The sequence below is a fragment of the Pteronotus mesoamericanus genome, unplaced genomic scaffold, assembly GCF_021234165.1.
Source record: "Pteronotus mesoamericanus isolate MK-2021 breed Mesoamerican mustached bat unplaced genomic scaffold, CSHL_Meso_final contig_20, whole genome shotgun sequence".
NCBI lineage: Eukaryota > Metazoa > Chordata > Mammalia > Chiroptera > Mormoopidae > Pteronotus > Pteronotus mesoamericanus.
Genome location: NW_026555085.1, coordinates 94,020,526 through 94,045,682, shown reverse-complemented (window position 1 = coordinate 94,045,682; position 25,157 = coordinate 94,020,526). Strand labels below are relative to the sequence as shown.

General features: G+C 48.3%; 2 pseudogenes; both read right to left on the bottom strand.

Moving 5' to 3' along the window:
- Positions 1–16,180: 16,180 nt before the first annotated feature.
- On the bottom strand, positions 16,181–16,563 carry LOC129066944 (fatty acid-binding protein, heart-like; annotated as a pseudogene).
- Positions 16,564–21,769: 5,206 nt separating this feature from the next.
- On the bottom strand, positions 21,770–22,587 carry LOC129067247 (small nuclear ribonucleoprotein-associated protein B'-like; annotated as a pseudogene).
- Between the last annotated feature and the right edge of the window lie 2,570 nt (positions 22,588–25,157).

The window sequence follows — 25,157 nt, the reverse complement described above, 5'->3', positions numbered from 1 at the left end:
TAAAGTCCAGAAGGCTATATAAAGAAACCTTATTACTTCATTACTCATTTACTACTCCAAACCCAAACTCTTGTCAATCCTAACAAATTTCTTGTTTCTTTGTCAAAAGGTATAAAAGATGCCTCCTTTGGTCACTTCAGAGAGTCTCCTATTTCTCTGACCTCCCCTATGTACCAAATTAAAGTGTGCTTTTCTCATTTAATCTCTCATGGTAATTTAATTATTAGACCAGTCAGAAGAATCTAGAAGAGTAGAGGAAAATTTCTTCTTTCCTGACGGTGAGAAGGGCCTCGCTGTTGTCAAGAAGCTCAGTGATGGCCAGGCTTGGCAGGTGCAGGTTGTATTCCAGATATGGGCTCCCAGCAGCAATGGGGTAAGCAAAGTCCTGAAGCAATACGTCTGAGATATAGGCGTTCACCAGTCAGAAGCAGGCAGAGTGCCGCTATGAAAATGATTAGAAGTGTTGGAATGCCAGCCAAGAGCCTGGACTGTAGAAAGCTGTATTTATTTGTCACATGGAAAACAGTGATGCTAGAGGCAAAATGGATGGACAGCCAACCCAAAGAGTGTTCGATTTAAATGTTGGGTTCGCCAAAAATTCACTTGGTATTTTTCCATAAGATGGCTCTAGTAGTGCTTTGTTGTCCTTAAAGTCACTGGAAACAATTTTATTAGATTGTAGTGTGACAGTGTGCATTTAAAAACAACTTATCATTATTGTTGAATTTTTGTGCAGCCATTTTAATATTGAAGATGGCGGAAGATACTCAGTATTTTCTGTGTATTATGCTTTATTATTTCAAGAAAGGTAAAAACACAACCGAAATGGAAAAAAAGAATCCTGCAGTATGTGGAGAAGGTGCTGAGACTGAGTGAAGGTGAGGCAGGGCAGGAGACAGCACAGGAAGAACTCAGACTGCATGGCTGTCACTGACCAGCACCTAGCATCCTGGTTGCCAGGAAACGCCTCTTACCACTTAAGTGGAATGAGCAGTAAACCAAGGCAGGGAAGAGGAGGGGGACACCTCTCATCCGCTGACTCAGCAGTTCTGAGCCTGGTCCTATAGTATTGCCAGGTGTTCCAACATCGCAGGAAACACTCGGGTAGCGTGGAAGGAGGGAAGTCCTTGAAATTCTGTGTAGCGTTTCCACTCTCTGGGAAAGAAAGCCTTGAAACTGTGCTTTCATCCCAAGGCCCAGAATGCGGGAGAGGGTCCACCACCCCCAAAGAAGCAGCCCATAAAACAACTTTGGTTCATTGTCTACCTCTGGGCACTGTCTGTTTTAGGAGGAAGTCCGTAATGTTTAAATAAAGAGCCCATAAATAACTTTGGGTGACTGCCCCAACTTTAACTAACTGCCTCCTGTCACGTGTCTGTTTTACAACTAGATGAGCAAATGGGGTCTGGAGCAAGATAAGTATTCCGGCTAACACACCCCACACATACCTACTTTTGGGTAGGCGCGTCCCCCCAGGAAAGCTGGCACCATAATCACCCGTTAATCAATATGTAACTTTTTTTCTCCTATCCCGCCAACCATGTAAGCCCTCAGAACAAAAGACTCGCTTTGTGGGCAGTAGCGGGGCTCTGGGCGCGTTTGGCTCTCTTACCACCTGGTCTCAGGCCACCCCGGGGGGGCTTGCCACCCTGATCTTCAGCCGCTCTTACTTTTGCCACCCTGCTTTGCCCTGAATCTTTGCTTTTGACGGCCACGCCCCCATCTCTAGTTCCACCATCCTCTACCATGGGAACCTATTGCTAATAAACTGATGGCAAGCTAATAGATTTGCTGATCTGTAATTCTTTACATGCCTCAGCAAGAAGAACCAGGTCTCTTCGTCAACAAAGGTGTCAAAAGTGTTTGGGAAGTTTCTTGTCCTATTGCATTTTGTCCAAGTGATTCTTTGCAGTGGGGCAATCGGTTGGCTAGAGCGGCTAGCGCCCCGGATTGGGGGGCTGAGCGTGGCTCAGGCGCCACGTGAGGGCGCACCTGACTCCCCGTGGCTGCTGGGACCGGTCAGGACCAGCGGGCGGAAGCCGAGCGGCTCCGGGTTTCGCGGAGACTGCGGCGCGTTCCAGGGGCATCTCCCCTCCTCTGCCGGGACCGGTGCGGGGAGAAGGGAGGCTGGGAGCTCGTCGGGCTGCGCGGCGGCTGTTGTGAGGTTTCAGCGTGGCCGCCCTGTACCCCGGAGGCCTGGCCCGGCTGGAGGCTCACGGCGCCGCGCCGCGGCTTCTAGCAGGAGGACGCGGGTGGAGGGTCGCGGCACGGGCCGTCCCGGTGAGGCTGTGTGCGGAGCGACGGCCTCTGCAGCTGCCACCGCTGGTCACGGGCGGGGCGGGCCGCCCCCGGGCCTGGCCCCCATTGGCCTCCGCAGAGTCAGATCTGTGCCGTGCTTAGGCGGCACCTGCTCTCTTTCGTTGGGCTGCTGGGAGAGAAGGTGCCTTGGGAAGCCGGGATTTATTGGGGTGCGGGGAAGGGACTGGGCTGTCAGCGGGACCTGGGCGTCCAGCTGCCGCGCCAGCTTGAGCACAAGGGCGTGGTGCCCAGGTGGCCGGGCTCTGGAGGGGCTCGAGGCGCGGGGTCCGCTCTGTTCTGTATAGCTGGCCGGTGGGGCGTGGTGTGATGGGCGGGCGCGGTGTGGGTGATCTCGGCCCAGGGTCGCAGTTGGTCCGGTGTTAAAGGTGCGTCTCTTTTTCTTGCTCTCCTGCCCGCGGGTACGTGGAGAAGGTGTGCCGGGAGCTCGGTCCGCCAGGGGCCCGTGTAAAAGGGTGTACGCTGGGTGAATGGGAAAGGCGGCTGGCGCGGCTCACGGCCGGTGCCCGGGCCTGGAGTGGTTCGTGGCTCAGGGAACCGGTTGTGGGTCGAGGCTCCACGGTTCCCCGCGTCCCAAGGAGGGTGGAGGGGCGGATGGCCGTCGACGCACAGCCCAGGGCTCGCGGCTCCTAGCACCTCGGCTCCTGACACCATGGCTCACTGTTCTCCTGTGCACTTTTTCCAGGCATTCGGGGCAGACACATCTCCTGCCCAAGCAGTGGCACGCTCCAAGCTGCTGCTCGCCATGGAGGGGATCGCAGGTTCCAAGATGAGTCTTGTCTCTCTGGTCCTGGCCGTGCTGCAGTGCCTTCCCGGGGCTCGAGGCCGTGAGTCCACCCTTCAGTGGGGTGGTTGAGGAGCAAGGGGGAAAGGGAGTCAGGATGGGGGTGGGGGCCTTAAGCTTGCGGATGGGGACATGGGGACGGGATGAGTGCTCAAGGAAGTTGGAAATATTTCTGCGGGGTGGCGCCGCTGCCCTCTTCTCAGTCCACTCCGGGGGCTCAGGGGCAGGCTGTTGCCTTCCAGTCATAAAAACCAAGAAGGAACAAGCAAACAAGAGTTAGCTCCAGGCTTTCCCACGGAGCGTGGTTGATTGGACACTTTCCTGCCTTCTCCTATTATACCTCCCCCTGCGATACTCACTCCCCTGAGTCCTCTGATCCCTTCCTCTGCCACCTGCCTTAGGAGTTCTGGCTTTTCTACTCCGTGCATGGCAGCCACACCTTTCCCCAGGCTTGAAAGGTCTATCCAAGCAGCGGGTCAGCACCAACTCCCAGGGATGTGCTGAAATACGATCCCCAGTGGAGAACTGTCCCTTCTCCAAGGTTGGGATTGACCCACATCCCCCACCCTTCTGTCACCCAGCTCCCTCAGGAGCAGCCCGTTCCTTACGTGCTCTCCGTGTGTTCCCGCAGGGCACTGGCTAGTTTCTGAGAATCCTCTGGCATCTAGACCTTGCCTCCATAGCCACCTGGCACGTCCCTGGCACCTCAGAGTGCTGCCGGGTGTCGGCCGGTGGGCAGGGAGGACCTGTCTGGAGACCTGCGGCTTCCTGCCAGGCAGCGGCCTCCTGCTCCTCTGCAAGCAAAGGGACAGGCACTAGCCTTCCCCTGGTGGAGGGCGAGGCCAGGCAGAGTCAGTCCTGGCTCTGCCAGCCCAGCCATCAGGGGGTTGTCCTGCTGTCACAGAGGTGGGGGAGGGGTGTTTGGCGTTCTTTTCTTCCAACCCCAATCCTCACCAGCATTTTTCCTTCACAGACGTTCATTCTCTTCAGTGTGATTTCAGCATTACTTTTAATGAACGACCACGGTGCATGGTTCAAGCCTTTATGGGTACAGTGGATGTGCTCTTATATGACTGTGACAACAATGAGGTCATGGCTGTGAATGATAAGTTAAAGGGCACAAAAACCTTGGAAGATATGAAACATACACTGAAAGACATGGGGGACTTGATGAGAGAGAAACTACTTGACATTAAAGCGGAGACAAAAAGAGGTAAGATAGAAAAATGCAGGTGCAGAAGCAGGCAGACTGTGGGGTTGGCTGTATTCATTGTTCTCACGTGAAAAAGAAAAGTGCACGTTGGTCCCTCCCGTGTGGCGCAGCAGAAAGGGCAGGGAGAACAGGGCAGGACTGGAAGAGTTCAGAGGAGGTGGGCACCAGGTCGGGGCAAAGGGTTCGTCAAGACCGGAGGCTGACGCCTGCCCCGTGGGGCGGTGGGGCAGCTCCTCCCACCCTGCAGGTCGGGCTGATGTGCTGGTGTAACGCCAGTGGAAGCTGCAGTGGATCTTCGGGGTTTGGTTTCGGTGGACAGAGGTTCCCGGTCTTTGACTCGGCGAGCGGAAAGTATATAGCGGATAATTCTGGAGACAAAGGGATGAAAGAGAATTTGGAGCAGGACAAGGAAGTGACCAAAGCCTTCCAAGTTACCTTCCTGGGAAACTGCAAGGAATGGCTTACAGCCTTGGTGGACAGGGAGAGGGAGCTGGAGACAAGAGGTAAGAGGGAAGACGGGGGCGAAGGGGTCCTTCTACTAAGACTGACCTACCCTTGTGTGAGTATGTGTGTGTGACTGTGGGTGCATGTGGGTACGAGTGCATGGGTGTGTGTGAGTATATGTGCATGAGTGTGTGTGATTGCATGCATGTGCATGTGTGAGAGCATTGGTGTATGTGGTTGGGCATGTCTTAGTGCACATGTGAATGTCTGGGTGTATGTTTGTGTGCTTGTGTGAGTGCGTGTGTTTGAAAAAGCGACTCATCCATGGTGAATTCTTGGGAGAATAACAGCCACAGACATGTCCTGCCTCCCTCCTTTCCCTTCCCACCTCCTCACGTCTCTCCTCGTGCACACAACCGTGCACCACTCACGGTGGGTTTCTTGCTGACCCCGAACATGCGGGCCTCATTCTCTTTTCAGTCCTGTTCCTGGTACTGTTGTCTCTTCTCAGCATCTTCTTCATCTCACCACTTTATTTCTGGAAATCCTTCAATGCCACCTCAAATCAGCTCTTGAGAAGACTGCTCTACTGCCTTCCTCATGTGTCACCTCCTCTTCTGTCACAGCTGGAGGGACTGGGTGTGTTGTAACCCTTGCCTCCCCCATTAGCAGTAGGAGCCCCAAAGGGACAGGGCCCCTCTCCTGGCTTTGTTCCAACCCCAGGATGTACCCATGGCTGTGACACATTGGGGGGTAGAACCTGTCCACATCAAATGGTTACCTGGGGCAGCAGGGACTGTGGGGGCGTCTCCTCATAAATGGGGTCTGGGCAAGGCCAACGCTCCAGTGTTTCCATTGCAGTGGCCCCAGCCCCGGCCCCAGCCGTGTCACTCACAGTTTCAGCCACGCCAGCCACCACCGCAGCCACAGCTCGGTCCAAGGCCCTGACGAACCGGCCTGTCACCTCGATCATCCCTGTAATATTCACCTGCTTGATCATACTTGACTGTGTTCTGCTACAGTAACAGGTACAGAGGGTAGAGCTGAGTGGGAAGTGAGGGGCGGACGCTCTGCAGTGAGGACAGGGAAGGTGAATTCCCAGCCCGACCCCTGCCCCTCACTGAACCTTCTTGTCCTTGAAAGGACACCAGGAGAGTAAGACCTAATATCACATGATAGCTGTCACTTGGACAAGCTCAGCCCTGGGAGCAGCTGTCTCCTCACTGTTGGTGACATTGGGATAAGCAGGGGCCCCCACCAAGGCCTAAGGCTTGTGGATGCTGAAGGGGTTCAGTGATTTCATCCTGACTCAGAGTCTCTGTTTGGGAGGGAGTGTGAGGGCCCAGAACGGATGCTGTGGGGACAGCAGGTGCCCGGGGCAGGGCAGAGCTCACAGTCCGGTGAGAGCAGTGTGGTGGCTGCATGTGATGTGCCAGGGGAAGGGGCCGTCCAGGGGCTAAGAGGAGGGGCCTGGGTCTAGGCCCAGGAAGTGGGTGGAAGGCCCTGCAGACCCAACTCTAAAGCCTGGAGTTCAGGACTCTGTTCCCAGAGAAAGGGCTTACTGGCTCAGAAGGGCTAGTAAGGAGTTTGGCCGACAGCAAAGACTCTTCAAGGAGGCACTTAGTGAGGTTGCAAGGAGGTCAGTCCTGGCTGAGCCCCGGCGGGATCAGCTGGCAGCAGCCAGCCTCCTCTAGACCCCAGATCCCTAGCCACTGAGGGCCCTTCCCGGAGCAGAGGTGATGGGGAGATGGGTGGGGCTGGCCTAGATGGATGGGGCAGGGCTGGGAACTCCGTGTGCTGCTGGGTAGGAGACTGGGAGGGGAGGGAAAGGAAGGATGTTTGTCTGAGACCCTCCCCAAGGCTGGAGGGGAGAGGGTGCCGGCCCTCCTCTCCATCACAGCTGCCACCAGGTCCTGCGGGCCCTGCCGTCCCCAGAAGAGTCAGGACCGAGTGAAGGCAGCAGACTATTCCTTACTCACTTCAGTCTCCAGCCCAAACGGGCCTGTGGCAGGGCCTGGCGCTGACTCTGTGACGTGCAAACGGTGGGCAGAGGTCGGGACAGGCTGCAGGCCCCCGGGCAGGGGCGGCAGGTTCAGGGACCCTCATGACTCCAGTGAGGGCAGGGCCCAGGATGGGGAGCGATGGGGGTCCGTAGCCCCAGCAGAATGGCCCCAGGTTTCCCTCAGCCACGGGGACCAACACTTGCTCTTTCCTGCAGGCCCATGGTGCTACCAAGGCGCCCCTGATGGTGTGGTGTGCCTCAGCGACGCTGCCTCGCGGATGCTACCTCTGGGCGAGCTGCAGCTCATTCTTAGGCCAGCAGGACTCAATCCTTCCAAGTCCAGGGACTGCCATCGACCAAAATGCAATAGGAAATACTATATCTCATGTCCTTTCTCATGTCCTTTATTACCTCGTTATCTTCTTTGATGCTTTAAGAAAACACATTATGTCACTTTCTCTGATGCCAAGAAACGTAATTCCTGTATTTAAACTCTAATAGCTTCAGTAAGAAGTCTCAACAAAAAGCCGTGGCCTGTATGGCCAGTTGTTTGGAGCATCTTCCTGTGCACTGAAAGGTTGCGGTCGCAGGCTGCGGGTCCAGCCCCCAGGCAGGGAGCCTCCAAGGGCAACCCATCGGTTCTTCTCTGTTACATCGATGTTTATCTCTTTCTCTTTCTTTCTCTCTCTCTCTTTCTCTCTCTCTCTATCTCTCTCTCCTGTCCTTCCTGTCTAAAAGCAATGAAAAAGAGTTCTTGGGTGAGGATTTTTAAAAAACAGCCACAACAAGGAGAACATTTTCCATCTTTTCCTTTGTTTGTAGAAGAGCAGATACATCTCTACATGTAACTTTGTTCATGCAAATGATACTGCCCAAAAGTCCAGAATTCAAGGATTCTTTCTGTGTCCTCCAAAACAATCATGTGTTTTAAAATAACAAAATCATATTTGTGACTGTTTCCTTTAGTATCTTATTATACTATAATGATATTTAAATAAACACACTTAAATTATTAAAAAACTTAATTACCTTGGAGTTTTATTATATTGTTTTTAAGGAATTTTTTATATTATTAGAGCCAAATATGACACATGCCAAAGAGCAAGATCTCAAATGCTCCTGCAAATAACAAGGTTTTTTTTTTTTTTCTGTCTATGAGGTTTATTTTTTTTTCCTCAGTCCCTTCACCTTTTCACCCTGTTCCCCAAAGCGCTTCCTCTCTGACAGCTGCCAGTCTGTTCTCTGTATTTATAAGTCTTTCTTTTTGGCTTGTTTATTTTGTTCATTAGATTCCACAATGATAAAATCCTGTGGCATTTGTCTTCCTCTGACTGGCTTACTTCACTTGTCATAATACTCTCCAGGTCTATCCATGCTGTCAAGAAAGGTAAGATTTCTTTCTCTTCCTCCTTCTTTTTTTTAAGGACAAGCAGTATTCCATTGTGTAAAAGTACCACAGGTTTTTTATTCACTCATCTACTGGGGCACTTGGGCTGCCTCGAGATCTTGACTCTTATAAATAACAGTGCAATGAACATAGGACTGCACATATTGTTTTCAATCAGTGTTCCAAATTTCCCCGGGTATGTTCCTAGAAGTAGAATCACTGAGTCATAAGGGAGTTCCATTTTTAATTTTCTTTGGTTGGAATTTTGTCTTATAACCCAGTAGAGAATTCATAGCATTTTACTGTTCCTTCACATTGTGGGGTAAATATTACAAGTGATTCTGCTGGATTTCTTGTGGAAATAGAGAATTGAAGGGCTACTCTTAAGTTCATAGGCGTCTTATGTTGGTCTCAAACATTATGCTGATGCTCTGGACGCAAACAAATACTCTGGGACTTGAGCACTGAGAACCTATCTGCTTTCACCCCATCCCTTACCCTACGCTGCGACTTTCCTGGGACCCCTCCCCCAACTCACCTCGTTCAGTGAGAAGTAAGCCTTCCCAGCAGAAATGTCTCTGCTTCTCAAAGTTGTTGTATTTCCCTACGGACAAAAGATCAGTATGAGAATGTATAATTAACTACTACAAATAAATAAGGATAACTCCCACTCTCCTAAATTTGGGCTATTGCATTGAGCCATTCAGAGGTGGTAAATGAGCCTGTGAAAAGATTGAACTTGACCCAAGGCATCAAGATAATACAAACAATGGGAGACCTGACACACTGTGACATTGACGAATTTCAGTTATCTCTGGAAGTGGTGGCCAGGAAGTGGAACACCAGGCATTCTCTTACATTGCTAGCAGGAGGATGACTGAGTCACCCCTTTCACGTAGATGTCACCACATCCTGACAGTGGAGGAGGGTGTACCTTGCTGCACAAAAGTCCTGGAGGTAGCTCCAGGTGGGTACATGTGGACCAAAGAGCATGTAGGTATATGGTTGTTGATTCTAGTGTTATGCATCACAGCCAAAAATGAACTATAATGTAGCCTACCAAAGTAGGATATATATTCCAATGTTGCTTAAAGGTTTCTGTTTCTCCCTACTGGAGGCAGAATAATCTGAACTATCAAAAATGAAACAACCAAAATGCCTAATGAAATACTTTTAAACCTTCCTTAAAGATACTTGAAAACTACTGGTTGACACACAATAACATTGTCCACATAAACCTAAGTCCCTCCACGTACATTTAAAAATAATACAGATCAACGAAAAGGACAAATAAAGAAACCATAGTTTCTATCCAAGACTTGTGATCTGGGAAAATAGAATAATGAAAGCAACCTGGGCAGAATGATAAACAAGAGGGCCTCTGATGGTGTGAAGCACTAAAAACACAGGAATAGAAACTTTATGCTTACAAAGTTACATCCCCATAAAAGAAATATTACCTTATTATATTTGTTTATATAACTTGAACATTTGTTAATCATCTAGTCCATATTCCTCTTCAACTATCAACATGCAGAAAAATAAAGAGTGAACAAAAGTCAACTTTCACTTCCCATCTAGGACAAATAGGTGGAGCTTGAGACACTCAATACAGAAAGACTGAAAGGCATTAGTCTTAAATTCATACTATAAAGAAAGAAAAATTTTAAGTGATGGCAAGTTATGATAAAGCATATCACCTAAGTACCAGGGATTATTTTTTAAAAATGCATCTTTCTCTAAATCGTTGTCACTCTTAGTACAAGAGTGAATATAAAGTTCACTATTTTGACACTGTTTCCAAAGGAGAATGTTCCTTAGACTCCTCACAAATGAAAATATTATGTGAAACTCTAAAATACAGATAACCAGACTTCTGGTCAAGATGGTGGTATAGGCAGAGATGCCTCACCTCTTCTCACAATCACATCAAAATTACAACTAAAATACAGAACAACCATCCCTCAGAACCATCAGGAATGAAGTTGAATGGAAGTCTGACAACTACAGAATTACAGAACCACATCCATCCAGACTGGTAGGAGGAGAACAGACAAGGAACAGGCTGGCCCCACACCCACGTGCGGTAGATAAAAATTCAGGAGGGATACCTTGGGAGTGAGGAGACTCAGCCCCATACCAGGTCTCCAGCTTAGGGTTCCAGTGCCAGGAAATTAAGTCCTCATAACTTTTGGATGCAAAACCAGAAGGGATTGAGTTGGTGGAAGAAATTGTTGGAGCCACAAGCAGTTCCTCTTAGAGAACCCACACATGGACTCACCTACTCAGACTCACTCCCTCTGAGCTCTAGGCACCAGGGTATCAGCTTGAAAGGTACCAGTAACATACAGACACACACTGAAGTGTCTGGCATCAAGGGGAGCAGAGGCTATTGTCCCTTTTTCTAAACTTTCTCCCCACAGAGCCACACAAAACTGGGAAGCTGGTGCCATACTTGAGACCTGGAAAACCCAGGGCCAGAGCACCCAGTGGACAGCTACAGACCATGTCGGAGCACCACAACCGCCCTGCCCTGCACAGCTGATCCTCCACAGAGGATTGAGGTTGGTGGTCAGTAGTCACAAACAGCCCTTGCAGCTGACCGGCCTGGGTAAATCCTTCCCATTGATCTGCCAGCAGCAACCAAGGCTCAACTACAAGAGGAGGGTGTACTTAGCCCACACGAAAGGCACACTTCAGGCACCCAGCTTGGGTGATAGGGGAGGCTGTGCCACAGGACCCTACAGGACACCTATTGCATGAGGCCGCACCACCAAGACACAGAGTCAAAACAGCCCTTCCTAACAGGTAGAAACAAACAAAGGGAGGATGCCAAAATTAGTAGAGAAGAAACATCGCCCCAAGGAAGGAACAGATCAAAACTCCAGAAAAAAGCTTAATGAAATGGAGATAAGCAATCTATCAGATGCAGGGTTCAAAACACTGGTGATAAGGGCATGCCAGGAATTTAGTGAGGATCTCAGCAACATAAACTAAATCCAGTCAGAAATGAAGGATACACTTTATTTCAATTAATGAATTGAATTAAAGACCAAGTTATATGGAAACAACCGCAGAGTGAATGAAGCCAAAATTCAAATCAATGTTATGGAACATAAGGAAGGAAAGAACAACCAGTCAGAAGAAGAAGAAGAAAAAAGAATTTAAAAAAAATGAGAAAAGTATAAGCAACCTCTGGAAGAACCTCAAGAAGTCCAACATTCACAGCATAGAGGTGCCAGAAGGAGAAGAGAAAGAACAAGAAATTAGAAATCTATTCGAAAATATAACAAAAGAAATCTTCCCTAATTTTATGAAGGAAATAGACATGCCAGTCTCTCTAAGGAAGCTCAGAGAGTCCCAAACAACATGGATGCAAAGAGCCCCCCTCCAAAATACATCAAAATTAAAATGCCAAAGGGTAAAGATAAAGAGAGGATCCTAAAAGTGGCCAGAGAAAAGCAGTTAGTTACCTACGGGGGAGTTCCCATAAGACCTGCAGCTGATTTCTCAAAAGACTTTGCAGGCTAGAAGGGATTGGCAAGAAATACTCAAAATCATGAAAAGCAGGGACCTACAGCCAAGATGGCTCTACCCAGCAAAGCTATCCTTTAGAATCCAAGGGCAGATAAAGAGCTTCCCAGACAAGAAAATACTAAAGGAGTTCATCATCACCAAACCATTTTATATGAAATGTTAAAGGGCCTTATTTAAGAAAAAGATCAAAATTATGAACAATAAAATGTCAAGAAATACAAACCTATCAACAATTGACTCTAAAAAACAAACTAAGAAAACAAGAAGGACCAACCCAGAATCATGGATACTGAGAGCGTTGTGATGGTTGCCGGATGGGAAGGGGGTGTGGGAGGATGGGTGAAGAGGTGAGGGGATTAAGAAGTACAAATAGATAGTTACAGAATAGCCATGGGGATGAAGAAGTACAGCACAGGAAATGGAGTAGCTAAAGAACTTATATGCATGACCCATGGACATGAACAATGGTGGGCGGACTGCCTGAGGGTGTGGGGAGAGCTGGGGGGAGGCGGGGGAGGGGGGCCAAGCAGGAAAAATTGGCACAACTGAAATAGCATAATGAATAAAATATAATTTATAAAAGGGGAAAATAAAGTAATAACTTGAAAAAAACAATATACCGGGGGGATGGGGAAAGAGGACAATGGTGGAAAGAAGGGGAAGGGACTAGACAAAGAACATGTATGAATGACCCATGGACGTGAACAGTAGAGTGGGAATTGACTGTGGGAGCGGGGAGTGGGGCTGGGATGGGTGGAGGGAGGCAAAGGGGGGGGGGGAAATTGAGACAATTTAATAGAATAAACACAACTCAAAATTAAGAAAATAAAAATAAAATATAAATAACCAAATGTTAACTTCTTTGGCTCTTTCCTAACATACATACACACACAGACACACACCCTACACAGGTGATTTCACACAATCCATCACATGATTAAAGTTACAGGATTTTGGATTTGGAAGCATCCTTGAATATCTAGTGTATAATCAAAGCTGATGACAAATCTCCTCTACAATATCCCTTACAGTGAAATTGTCAAGTGTTCTTTGCTTTAACGGATCCAGTAACAGAAAACGCTATTTTTCAAAGCCAGCTCTTTGATTGTTAGGATAGCTTTGTGACTACTTTCAGAGTTAGCCAAAGTCTGCCTCCTATTTGTCCTGGTTTGACCCTCTAGTATGTGACATTTCTTCAAATATTTAAACACTACTGCTCTCTTAAGCTTTCTCATCACTAAACAAAACAACCACCATCATATCAGATTATTAGATAAAATGTTGACATCTTGATGACCCTTGTCTGATAATCTCTGGTGTTTTACTGCCACGCTTAATGCATGCTGGCCAGAGCTGAATGCAATACTAACAAAAATACGCGGAACAGCACAATGGAACTTAGGTCACATTAAAAAGTCTGTAATGCAACCGCATGCCTAGATCTGGTGCTGTCCAACAGCATTTCTATGATAATGGAACTGTTCTGCGTCTGCACTGTGTAGGGTAAGTGGAGGCAGTCTGGCTTCCTCACCCATGTGTGTGGGTAGCTAAGAGAAGAAGTTTCTCACAACCTTGACGGGGTCTGATAGCCTGGAGCCTGGGTCTCACAGCCTTGAGTCTGGGCCCGATACACGGTTCCCAGAACAGGAAGTGGGCTGGCGTGCGCAGCTCATGCTATGTTACCTACCTATTTGGCCCGTAGCTGCCTTTGTTCTTGCTAGTACCTAAGAAGGTAGGGGCTCCTTAGAGTGGGGCGCACAGACTTTGACTGGCTTGTGGCCTGCGTGGCTCCCTTGAATAAAGGCACGTCAAGCCTCCCCACAGCTCTGTGCATTGTCTTCCATCTACATGAGTCTCAAGCTGACCTGCCCGGCCTAGACAGGCTGCAACACACACAGACCAGCCACTCGCCTCATGTGGCCGCCGAGCTCTGGAACTGTGGTTGGTATGACTCCTTTACATTTTATTTAATTTTAAGTAACTTAAATTTAAGCACATACTGGTATTAAAATCCTCCCAATCCCATAAATTAAATTGAATTTTATTCGGTGCACCACAAGTTTACTTGTACGTATCTGTAAAATGAGGAGGTATTTTCTGGATTTCAAGTGAGGCCCCAATTTCTGAAAACAGCCCCGTAGAACTTTATTAGCTGGTTACATTTGGCCCGTGAATGTACACGATAAAACTAAGAGAATATTCCCTTTTCCATAAGTATGCTGCTAGTGGCTAACAAATCACACTCTAAACACAATTTTTAAATGATTTCCATTTATTTGCAGAAATAAAGAAGGACACAGATTATAATAATTCTTATATACTCAAACACCTACTGAAGCTATCCACTTAAATGTCTTGGAAGCATCTCGAGCCCAGCATTTCCCAAGACACACTGCTCTCCCACACTTCCTTGCACATACTCCACCCTCCCCCACACGCACACCCAAAATCCCTGCTGCCCACTCATTTATTATTTCCAACTCAGAAAACGGCTAACCACTCCACGTTGCCCAGGCCTAAAACACTGGTGCCCCATCCTTGGCTCCAATCCTTCTCCCACACCCCGAATCCAAATCTAGCACCTGCTATTTTTTCTGCCTGGAGTGCTCAACTCCCAGCCCTAGCTGCTTGGCTAGAATTTCTCCCCCTCTACCAAATCGTTGCTCAAATGACACCTCAGTGCAGCCTCCTCCCCTACAACTGCAAACTTACACCCCCCCTCCCCACCCTCCTTCCCTTTATCACTCACTCACCTTGGGACATGTATTTTATTTGTCTGCTTCCATGGGACGTAGGCTACAAGAAAGAATGGATCAATGTGCATGTGAGCAAGACAGCAACTGGTTGCCTCTCATGTGCCCCCAGTTGGGAATCTGGTCTGCAACCCAGGCATGACTAGGAATTGAACCAGCAACCTTGCTGTTCACAGGCCAGCACGCAATCCACTGAACCATATCACCCAGGGCTTAAAACATACTTCAATTAGGGAAAACTGCTAGTTTTTTTAGAGCTTTCCTTTGATGAATTGTATCTCATTCGTGACACCTAGACGCTGATGGCCAGCCAGCAGTGGGCAGCGGCTCACTACCACTCGGGGCCAGGCAGTCCTTCCTGGAGCTGTGCACCATGCACAGGTGTCGTGTGCAACAACCCAGAGATCGTCACAGTTGGAGAAGATGGTCGAATAAATCTCTTCTGAGTTGATCACAAGGAAGCTGTGAGAACCATAGGTAAGAAAAATCATATTTTTTTCATCTCTCACATAATAATGAGCACCTACCATGTGCTAAGTAAATACAATATGAGGTATTTGATGGATACAGAAATATACAAAGCATACTGCCTTTATCAAGACAGCATGTTGCTAAAGCATCTATGTCTGAGTGGCTACAGAAGAAACTTTTTTCTATCTCTCATTTCTCTTTTTTACTCTCATTTTCCAAAGGCTATCTTTAAAATGTGACTTCCAAAATGAACACTCTCCAGGTGGTGTCTGCCTCACTTGAGAATATGAGAAAACTTGATTTTGGGAGCAGTACTCCATTGTAAAGCTGTCATAGTTTATTTTAATAATTCTGACTTTGGTTCAGTTAGAATGTTTAGTAGTTGAACTTAAAGCCTTATGTTTTCACACACGATACTCCTAAGCCATACTTCCTGAAATGAATTAATGCAAATGGTTTTGATCCATCCTTCATGTTCTAAGACAAATCTTAATTCTGTAGAGGAAAGAATGGACCATCCTCTCTGAATCTTTTCTTGAGAAGAAAATTATTCAGAATTGCCCAGTACACGTTCTCATCCCATTGGTTAGAAAATCGGTTAAATGGACTGAAGTGCTTAGGCCCACGCCTGGAGCCAATGAGCAGTGACACGTGATCCTTGGTACTTGGCTACAGTCACTGGAATAGTTACAAAGCAGTCTAAGTTGCTGACATTCTCCCCTATTTCTCTTGTTCACAAGACTATTGTGAGAAAATATCTGTGTTGTAACTGTTATCAAAATTTTGGCATAATTGAAAAATTCCTTGTCATTTGTAACAGCTCTATTTCATAGTGTTGTGGAAATATCCTTTTAATAATCCATTCTAGAACTTTGTCCTTGAAGCGTATTAAGTACACTACTGTATAGTTTGTATCATTTAAGCTTATGGTATCAACATGCTGCCTAGCCCAAACTAATTAGATGGTCTGAAGCAATAGCAATGGGCTCTCTCTTGTTTTTTTTTTTTTTGTTTTGTTTGTTTGTTTGTTTGTTTGGTCTTGGCTCTGCTTTATTGACCTCAGAGCACTCTTTGGATGCAGTTAAAAAAACAAACACAATGGGTACTGATCCTGGATTTGGGACGGTGCACCTGACCCCAGAAGAATTTCCCCAAATGAGGTGAATTTATCCAAAATGCCAGAGGAAAAAACGAGGCAATCTGGTGCTGAGTCCAGAGTTAGCCCGTGGGCCGAGGAGCAGTCGGTGAAGGAGAGGGCAGGTCACACCTTTCTCTAAATGCGAGTACAAACTGCATGGCCACGGGTGCGTGTCAGGATGAATTTTCCATCAACGAGCTCCCGCACAAATGTTTCTTGCCCATCCCATTTCTGCACATGGACAAGTTTGCCTTCACCTAGCGTCACGGTTAACTTGACCTTCCTGTATCTGCTGTCATCTCATCAAATTCCACCCCTAGCCTGAAGCTGACCTCCGTATTCTTGAAGGTGCTTTGGGTTTTTATGGTGATAGTGTTCCCTTTTACTTTGATGATTGTGGTAGTCTTGGTGATATTGGCCACCTGCTTGGTAGCAAAAGCCACACCGAGTGACTTCATGTAGTCATCGAAATTCTTGCTGTCCACTAGCCTCCAAGTGCCTGCAAAGGCTTCCACCATGATGAGGCGGGGCTATGCTAAGAAAGAAGGAGTGACAAGGATGGTCAAGATGGACTTTGGAACCTCTGCTTTTTTTTTTTTTTTACACATATGAAACCTACAGAGATCCAAACTATGACATGCAAGTTTTAAACTATTTCACTGACAGCATTCTGAACCGTGACTAATGTTAGGTGGCGGCGTAGACCAACTACCAGCTGCATCCTGGACTGCAGTCATCTTAGCATCAAAACAGTCCCCCGAAACATTTCACCATAGCAGAGGGGTACACAGAGGGAAGCAACCACAGAGGGATGGGCATGGTGAGAAGGGAGAAAGACCAGAATGTGGCTGGCCACATAGAAGTTTTAAAGATTTTATTTATTTATTTATTTGTAGAGAGAGGGGAAGGGAGAAAGAGAGGGAAAGAAACATTGATCTGTTGCCTCATCTGCGTCCCCAGCAGGGACCAAGTCACAACCCTGGCAAGTGCGCTGACCTAGAAGTGAACTGGCGACCTTTCACTTTCTGGGAAGATGCCCGACCAACTGAGCCATGTCAGAGCCCACAAATAAATTAGCTTTCAGTTCCAAACTGTCTTAACAAATTTGGAGGACAGTAGCTGACAGACCAGCCTAACCAAGCCATCAGATGCATTCACTGCTGAAAATTTCTGTGCAGGTCATGGATATATGAAACTAAACTGCAATTAATACTGGACTATGAAATAATAGCTGCAACAAATCTGAACAATTTTTATCCCTGAGCATAGTATGGAATGAAAAAATTTAAAATCTCTTGGCCAGAGAGGTCATACAAGCAATGAACCCTAGATTTGGTTTCTAATACCATTCTCCAATAAAAGAACCAGGCCTCCCTGGAGTGTTGGAAAATATACAAGATAACTCGCTGCATCCTTTAGTGACAGAAAGTAAGGAAGTTCTTCCAAAAAACAAAAGCGCGTAACATGGGAGTATGTCAAAAGGACATCCCCTGTCTACACCATGACCCGAGGCTGGGGTCCCCCTTCCCCAGACCGGAGCTTGGGACAGAGGTGTGTGTGTGGGGGGGGGGCTTTTGCAGAATTTCCTGCCACAACTCCTCCCTCTCCAAACTACCCCTCCATCCCTGCCCACTGGCCCAGCTTGACTTTTAAGGCCAAGTGGCCCCTTTTTTGTCCCAAGTCTCTAGCCTGACTTGGAAGGCAACAACCAGCCTCTGTGACGCCACGCAGGCGGAAAGGAGCCCGGGGAGGGGAATCGAGGAGCCTGAGGGGCCGAGCTGTGGTGCGGAGCCACATCTGGGCGGCCCCAGGAGGCATGGAATCCGGAGCGTGGTCCTTCCCACCTGCGAGCCTGGGGTCGCCCTTTCCACCGCCTCACCTGCTCTTTGGGGTAGTGCTCCCGAAAGCTTCAGTCCCTTCCCCTTGTGCCCCTAGCCCCTCTCCCTCCACCCCATTCTCCTGGCCACCTGTCCTTTCCCATCTCCTTTCCCGATTTCAGAATCATTCCTCTGTTTAAAAAGACTCAAGATTTTGTTCCCAGGAGCACTTCCTTCCTAAAGGGGCTGAAGACAGGAAGACTTGCTTTAGCTGTTCTCTCATCAACGATGTCTTTTTCTGTCATTTCTAGCCCAGTGAAACCCACGGACCTTTGTTAATTAAAGTAATTCTTGTATGGAACAAGGCTGGGATACTGAGATGAGAATTTTGTTAATTAATTTCTTTATTTTTAGAAAGAGAGGAGAGAAACGTTCATGTTCAAGAAAAACATCAACCAGTTGCCACAACCTCCCATCCAGGCACCTGGCAGCAACCCAGACATGTGCCCTGACCAGGAATCTAACCAGTGACCTTTTCCTTTCCCTTGGCAGGATGTTGCTCAAGCCAGGATTGTGGGACCAGCTGGGAACCTGGACTTCAACCCAGGGGACTTTTGGTTTTTGCTTTGAAGGCGACTCCCAAAGCATCCACAATTTAGATGCCCAAGTTTGTCCTACAATGTTACCTAGAGGCCACTGTCATGAGTTACAGGGCATTTAAGGTTTTCAGTTCTGCAAAGGGTGGTCTCAGCCTCCTTGCCTCTCCATCCTCACTTGCGTCTCACCCACGGGGTCGTTCACAGAGCACCAGCCAGCCCTGAAGGACCGGGGCTGCTCTGGGCATAATCTTCCTAACCCAGAGCAAAACCGTGGCCTCTTGAGTCTGAGAAACTCTCCTTCTTTGCAGAGGGTCCTTGTCTCTGGCTTTATTTCCGCACTTTCAAAGACCCCTCCAGTGACAGAGGCAGGGCCAGGGACTGCGGTGCGTGGCCTGTCTCCCCCGTCAGGACACCCTGGGCCCCGGCCCGAGAGGCAGCACGAGCCGGAGAGCTGCAGTGAGACCGCAGCCCATGCAGCTCGGGGCTGCGCACAGTGTTCCCTCTAACGTCTTTTCACTCTCTCAGGCAGCGCTTCCTGCAGGACACTGTGAAATGGATGTGTGGAAAGGTGAAGACACTAGCACAGGTACATCAGCCAGAATGTCATCCAGATACCCGAGGCCTGTTTCTGGAAGTGTGCGCTATAGCCCAACCATTGAAATCAGCCCAGGAGTGAATCCCGCCGGCTCCTAGGGGCTGGTGAGTCTGAGCCTAGGGACGTGCGTTCCAGGTGAGCCAGGGATGCGTAGGTGTCCACGGAGGCCCATCCTGCTCCCACCTGGCCTTCCTGCCAGGCCTTTAATGTCAGCCTTCTGCCTTCCTCTGTGCTCCCAGTCACAGCCTCCCTAACCCAGCTTGGTGGGTGGAGCCTACCAGGCCCTTCCTGCGTGCCTCCTCCCACGGGTTACACCCAGATTCCTGTCCCCCAGCCCCATGCATGGAGTCTCTTCCCACGCCCTGATCACCTGGACCCACCACGATCTAATCCCAGCCCAGCCCAAGTCCTGCCCACCCTGATCTGTCTCTAGTCTCCCAACCGCACAGCACGAGTCCTTCCTGTATATTGACTCTAGTGACTCTGTCCAGAACCTTCTATCTCTTTTACCTGTTAGTTCACAGAGTTCGATGCTATCCTGCGTCCCTAAGCTTAAGTAGAGACAGGCCTGGTATAGGCATCCTCCTGTTGCTCACAGCCTTAGGGTAATTGGGACTTACTGTCACTTGGAGCTCATCATCTTCACTAAGTGAATGTGTAGTCAGAAGTCTTAGTCTATTGTGCTCATTTAACGAGGAAAAGGCTGGGTGGACGGGGGCATGGTGGGACCAGTGGCTCCACGGTTCTTACACTGGGCTCAGACCTCATCTGAACTGGGAGTCGCTGGACAACAACCTCCTTCTTATTTCTGCTCACAGCACTCACTGCCCCATAAGGACCAAGACAAGGCTGCATTAGGGTTTCCCTGCCGGGGGTGGCCGGAGGGACCCCGGTGATGAACTGGGTGGGGGTGGCTTTCCAGCCGTGGAGTAAGGGGTGCTTGTGTGGATGGTGGTGTCTAGAGAGGCCCACACATGAGGGGAACCCTCCCTCAGCTCCTGCCCCCGAGGAATCACAGACTGATTGAGCTTTAACATGTGTTAGACTGTTAGACTCTGTTTTACAAAAGTGACAAAGGGACACATTGTATTTCCAGTGACCTCATGAGGTGTGCAGCACACACATGCACAAGCCCCTCTCAGCAGGTGTGACATTCTGACTGTGGACCAGGGTGTTAGGACCCAGGGGCAGGGGAGAGGAGACGGTTATTTTAGCCTGAGGGTGTGTAATAAGTTTCACTTCCTCAGTGAGGGGGTTTACCTCCAGCATGTTGCGAGGCCTTGGCAAGTCCCTTGAAGGCCTGAAAAGAGCAGTAAGACTAACCTGCCTCCTCCAAAGAAAAGGGCCTTCTCCAGCAGATGGTCTTCACACTTCATGGGCTCCACTGGCTCTCCTGGGCCGCAGCATGCCGGCCTGCACGGCAGCTTTTCCACTTGGCAGCCTCCATGATCACATGAGCAAATAGTTTATAATAAATCTGTCTGTCTGTCTATCTATCAATCATCTATCTAAAATGCTGTGGCTTGTTTCCCTGGAGAATCCTGACTAAAACAGGAGGGGGAAAAAAGACTAAGTGGGAGGTGATATTTGTGCCTAGCTTTGAAGGGCCACAGGTTCTTGGCCTGTGGGAACCAGAATTCCTGCAGAAGAATATTCCAGAACAGAAAGCCTAGAGTCATGATGGTGAGAGCCATCAATAGGCCAGTGGCTTGATCTTAGCATGGTGGACAAAAGATTTCAGGGGCTGAAATAGCATAAAGAGGGAGGATATGTGGGAAACCCCTTGGGCAGTCATGAGTTTCAAGCAGGAACACCATTGAGAATGCGCGTGAGCACACGCACGTGCACACACATACACACCCTCCTTGCAGTGCAGGCCTAGCTGAGAAAAGCTGCTAAGCCCTCTTCTCTGCCTTGGTTACATGAAGCCTCCTGCCTCTCAGTGAGGGCAGGCAGGCCTATAACGGTGAACCTGTGCACCTCCCCCTGCTGGCCTGGGCTGCTTTCATCTGTATGAGGCCTGGGCTCACCATGCTGATGATGGGGAGGAGGGAGAGGCTGACCACCACTGGAGCACGGACGGGTGAGAGGCGAACAAGGGGGGAGGCCCCGCCTTTGAAGCAGCAGCAGGGTCTCTGTTGTATTTGTGGAGCTAGTTACCTTCTGCCGTCAAATCCTGAACACCGTGTTTTTCTTCCATTCCAGTTTGTAATAACTATAAAATCTCCTGAAACAAGCACACACTGATACAGACACTGTGGTACTGTGCAGAGAACTTCTCTTCCAGAGCCAATGAGAGGAACCTGTCACACTGATGTCCCCCATCTTTCATGACGTCCTCTGACTCCATAGAGGTTACTGTGTACCTCCTACAAACTAGGACACTCCGGTATCACCTCCAACAGTCTCCAAAGTGGATTTCTCATCGTCACATCGCCGCTGTCCACTCCTCAGGCCCCAACCAAGTTTCAACAGCTGTTTTGATTGTTTCCCATAGACTCAGAGGAAACAATGGATGTAGATATTTTACATTGGCTTGATATGATAGGAGTTTTTGGTGTTCATTTGTCCTTTTTGTTGATATGTGTAATTTTCAAACATATGTGGGGGGTTAAGATTTAGGTGGCTAATGTTATTGTTATGTCAACCAGTAGTTTTCAAATATATAAATGGAAGGTTTAAGAGTATTTCATTTGTTATTTTGGTTGCTTCATTTTTTTTAAAGAGGCTATTAAGAGTTTATTATAAATTTGTTTCACAGGCCACAAGGAAATAAAAGGACTATGTATAGTCTTTCAGGAAACAGGCAGGGAGCTGAGGAGGGCCAGGATGACTCTAGGGTCTTGGTGGGTGCATTCCCGGGGGAGGGGGTCGCATTCCTGGAGGGGGCGTGCCCATTGGAGTTCCTCATCCAGGGGGGATCCCCATCAGGGGACCCATGGGAGGCCTCATACCAGGAGGTGGGTTCATCATGCCTGGAGGGGGTGCCCCTCGGCCTATAGGCAGGGGAGGACCCCCACAGCCCAGTGGGTACTGGGTTGGGGCCCCTGCAATACTGGCTGTGGCCGCAGCCGCAGCAGCTGCAATGGTGCCTCTTTCTTGTGGGGTCATCACCTGTTGGCCCAGCAAGTCCTGCAGGGGCCTGGGGCATGGGAACTCTAGCTGGGATTCCTCTGCCAGCAGCTCTGCCAATCCCTGGGCCCCCAGCAGCTCCAGCCGGCGGCACTCGGGCAATGACAGTATCTTTGGGAGGAGGTCCCTCTACTGTCATTGAGACCAGGTTCTCCCCGTGAAGCAGCACCAGACCAAGGACTCTCTTCTCTTGTCTCTCTGCTTGTTTTGAGTTCTTTGGCTCGATCTTCCTGAATTCGTCACAATCACACAGGATCAAATTCACATGTTTGTTGAAAGCCTTGAAGGTGCCAATGAAGATACGACCATCTTGCAGGATGCACCTCATCCTGTAGTCGATGTGCTGCAGCGTCTTGCCGCTCTTGCCCACAGTCATGGTGGCGGTTCTGATGGATCCGATTCCCGGAGGATTCAACTGCGCGTAGGCCTAGCTGCTTCCAGCTGCCTCCAGCAGCCCGCTTCCCGCCCCGGTTGCTTCATTTTTGATAGTTTAGATTATTTGACTTCCAGTAGGGAGAAACAGAAATATTTTTTATTAATTTAACTTAATTTTTAAATATATATTTTATTGATTATGCTATTACATTTGTCCCATTTTTCCCCCTTTATTCCCCTCTTACCTGCACCCCCCTCCCACCAGCATTCCCTCCTCCCCCTTAGTTCATGTCTGTGGGTCATACATATAATTTCTTTAGCTTCTCCATTTCCTATACTATTCTTAACCTCCCCTGGCTATTTTGTACCTACCATTTACGCTGCTCATTCCATGTACCTTTTCCCCCATTCTTCCCGCTCCCCTCCCCCTCTGATCTCCATTTCTATGATTCTGTTCCTGTTCTGGTTGTTTGCTTAGTTTGTTTTTGTTTTTTTAGGTTCAGTTGTGAATAGTTGTGAGTTTGTTGTCATTTTACTATTCATAGTTCTTGATCTTCTTTTTCTTAGATAAGTCTCTTTAACATGTCACCTAATAAGGGCTTAGTGATGATGAACTCCTTTAACTTTACCTTGTCTTGGAAGCACTTCATCTGTCCTTCCATTCTAAATGATAGTTTTGCTGGATAGAGTCACCTTGGATGTAGGTCCTTGCCTTTCATGACTTTGAATACTTCTTGCCAGCCCCTTCTTGCCTGCAAGGTTTCTTTTGAGAAATCGACCGAAAGTCTTATAGGAACTCCTTTGTAGGTAACTATCTCCTTTTCTGTTGCTGCTTTTAAGATTCTCTCCTTATCTTTAATCTTGCGTAATGTAATTAGGATGTGCCTTGGTGTATGCTTCCTTGGTCCAACTTCTTTGGGACTCTCTGAGTGCCCTGGATCTATTGGAATTGTATTCCCTTTGCCAGACTGGGGAAGTTCTCCTTCATTACTTTTTTCAAATAAGTTTTCAATTTCTTGCCCTTCGTCTTCTCCTGGCACTGCATGATTTGGATGTTGGACCATTCAAAGGAGTCCCAGAGGTTCCTAAGCCTCTCATTTTTTTGAATTCTTGCTTCTTCATTCTGTTCCGGTTGAATGTGTGTTTATCTATTCCTTTGGCTCCCAATCATTGATGTGAGTCTGGTTTCCTTCCCTTTACTGTTGGTCCCCTGTATATTTTTCTTTATTTCACTTTGCGTAGCCTTCACTTTTTCCTCCATTTTGTGACCATACTCAATCAATCAGTGAGCATCCAGATTACCACTGTTTTGAATTGTGCATCTGATAGACTGGCTATCTGTTCATCGCTTAGTTCTATTTTTGGAGCTTTGATTTGTTTTTTCATTTGGCATATTTCTTTGTCTCAGCTTGACTCTTACGTTGGGAGGGGCAGAGCCTTAGGTGTTCACCACGGCGGGGGCAACCCTGGTGGCTGTGTTGTTAGGGTCTGTGTGCGGTGGGGGTCAGACAGGGAGCAGATGCCACTTGTTCAGCTCACAGCCAGCTTCCAGTCACTTCCCCCGCTACCCACAAGCAAATTGGTCCCTTCTGGTGCTGGTTCCCAGGTGGGAGGGTTTGCGTATGTTCTAGGGCCCTATGAGTTTCTCCAATGGACTCTCCTGTGAGGCTGGGAGTTTCTCCCATTGCCACAACACCCACAGGTTCTTACAGCCAGAGGTTTTGAGGCTTTCTTTTCTTGCACTGGAGCCCTGGGTTGCATGGACTGTCTTGCACCCCAGCTGTCCCTACTGGTCTCTGCCCAGGCTGCCTGTCTCCTCCACTCCTACCATTCTGGATGAATGTTTCTTCTTTAGCTCCCCAGTTGTCGGACCTCCATAAAGTTCAATTTTCTGGCAATTCTGCTTATTTTCTGTTTTTAAATTTGTTGTTGTCCTTGTTCTGGTTGTGCAAGGAGGCAAAATGTATCTACCTATGCTTCCATCTTGGCCAGATGTCCAGAAACACAAATATTTAAGCAACATTGAAAAATATATCCTACTTTGGTAGGCTACCTTATAGTTCATTTTTGGTTGTGACACACATTAGAATCAACAGCCATATACCTACATGCTCTTTGGTCTACGTGTGCCTGCCTGGAGCTACCTCCAGGACTTCTGTGCAGCAGGGTACACCCTCGTCTTCTGTCGGGATGTGGTGACATCTAATTGAAAGGGGTGACTCAGTCATCCTCCTGCTAGCAATGTAAGAGAATGCCTGGTGTCCCACTTCCTGGCCACCACTTCCAGAGATACTGAAATTCGTCAGTGTTCGTGTTATCTGGATGCCTTGGGTCAAGTTCAATCTTTTCACAGGCTCATTTACCACCTCTGAATGGCTTAATGCAATAGCCCAAATTTAGGAGAGTTAGAGTTATCCTTATTTATTTGTAGGAGTTTATTATACATTCTGATTACTGATCCTTTGTCCGTGGGGAAATACAAGAGTTGTTACTGAGAAGCAGAGATACTTTTGCTGGGAAGACTTACTTCTCACTGAAGGGGGTGAGTCAGGGGAGGGATCACACGCAAGTGTCCGTGGAGGGTGAGGAATGGG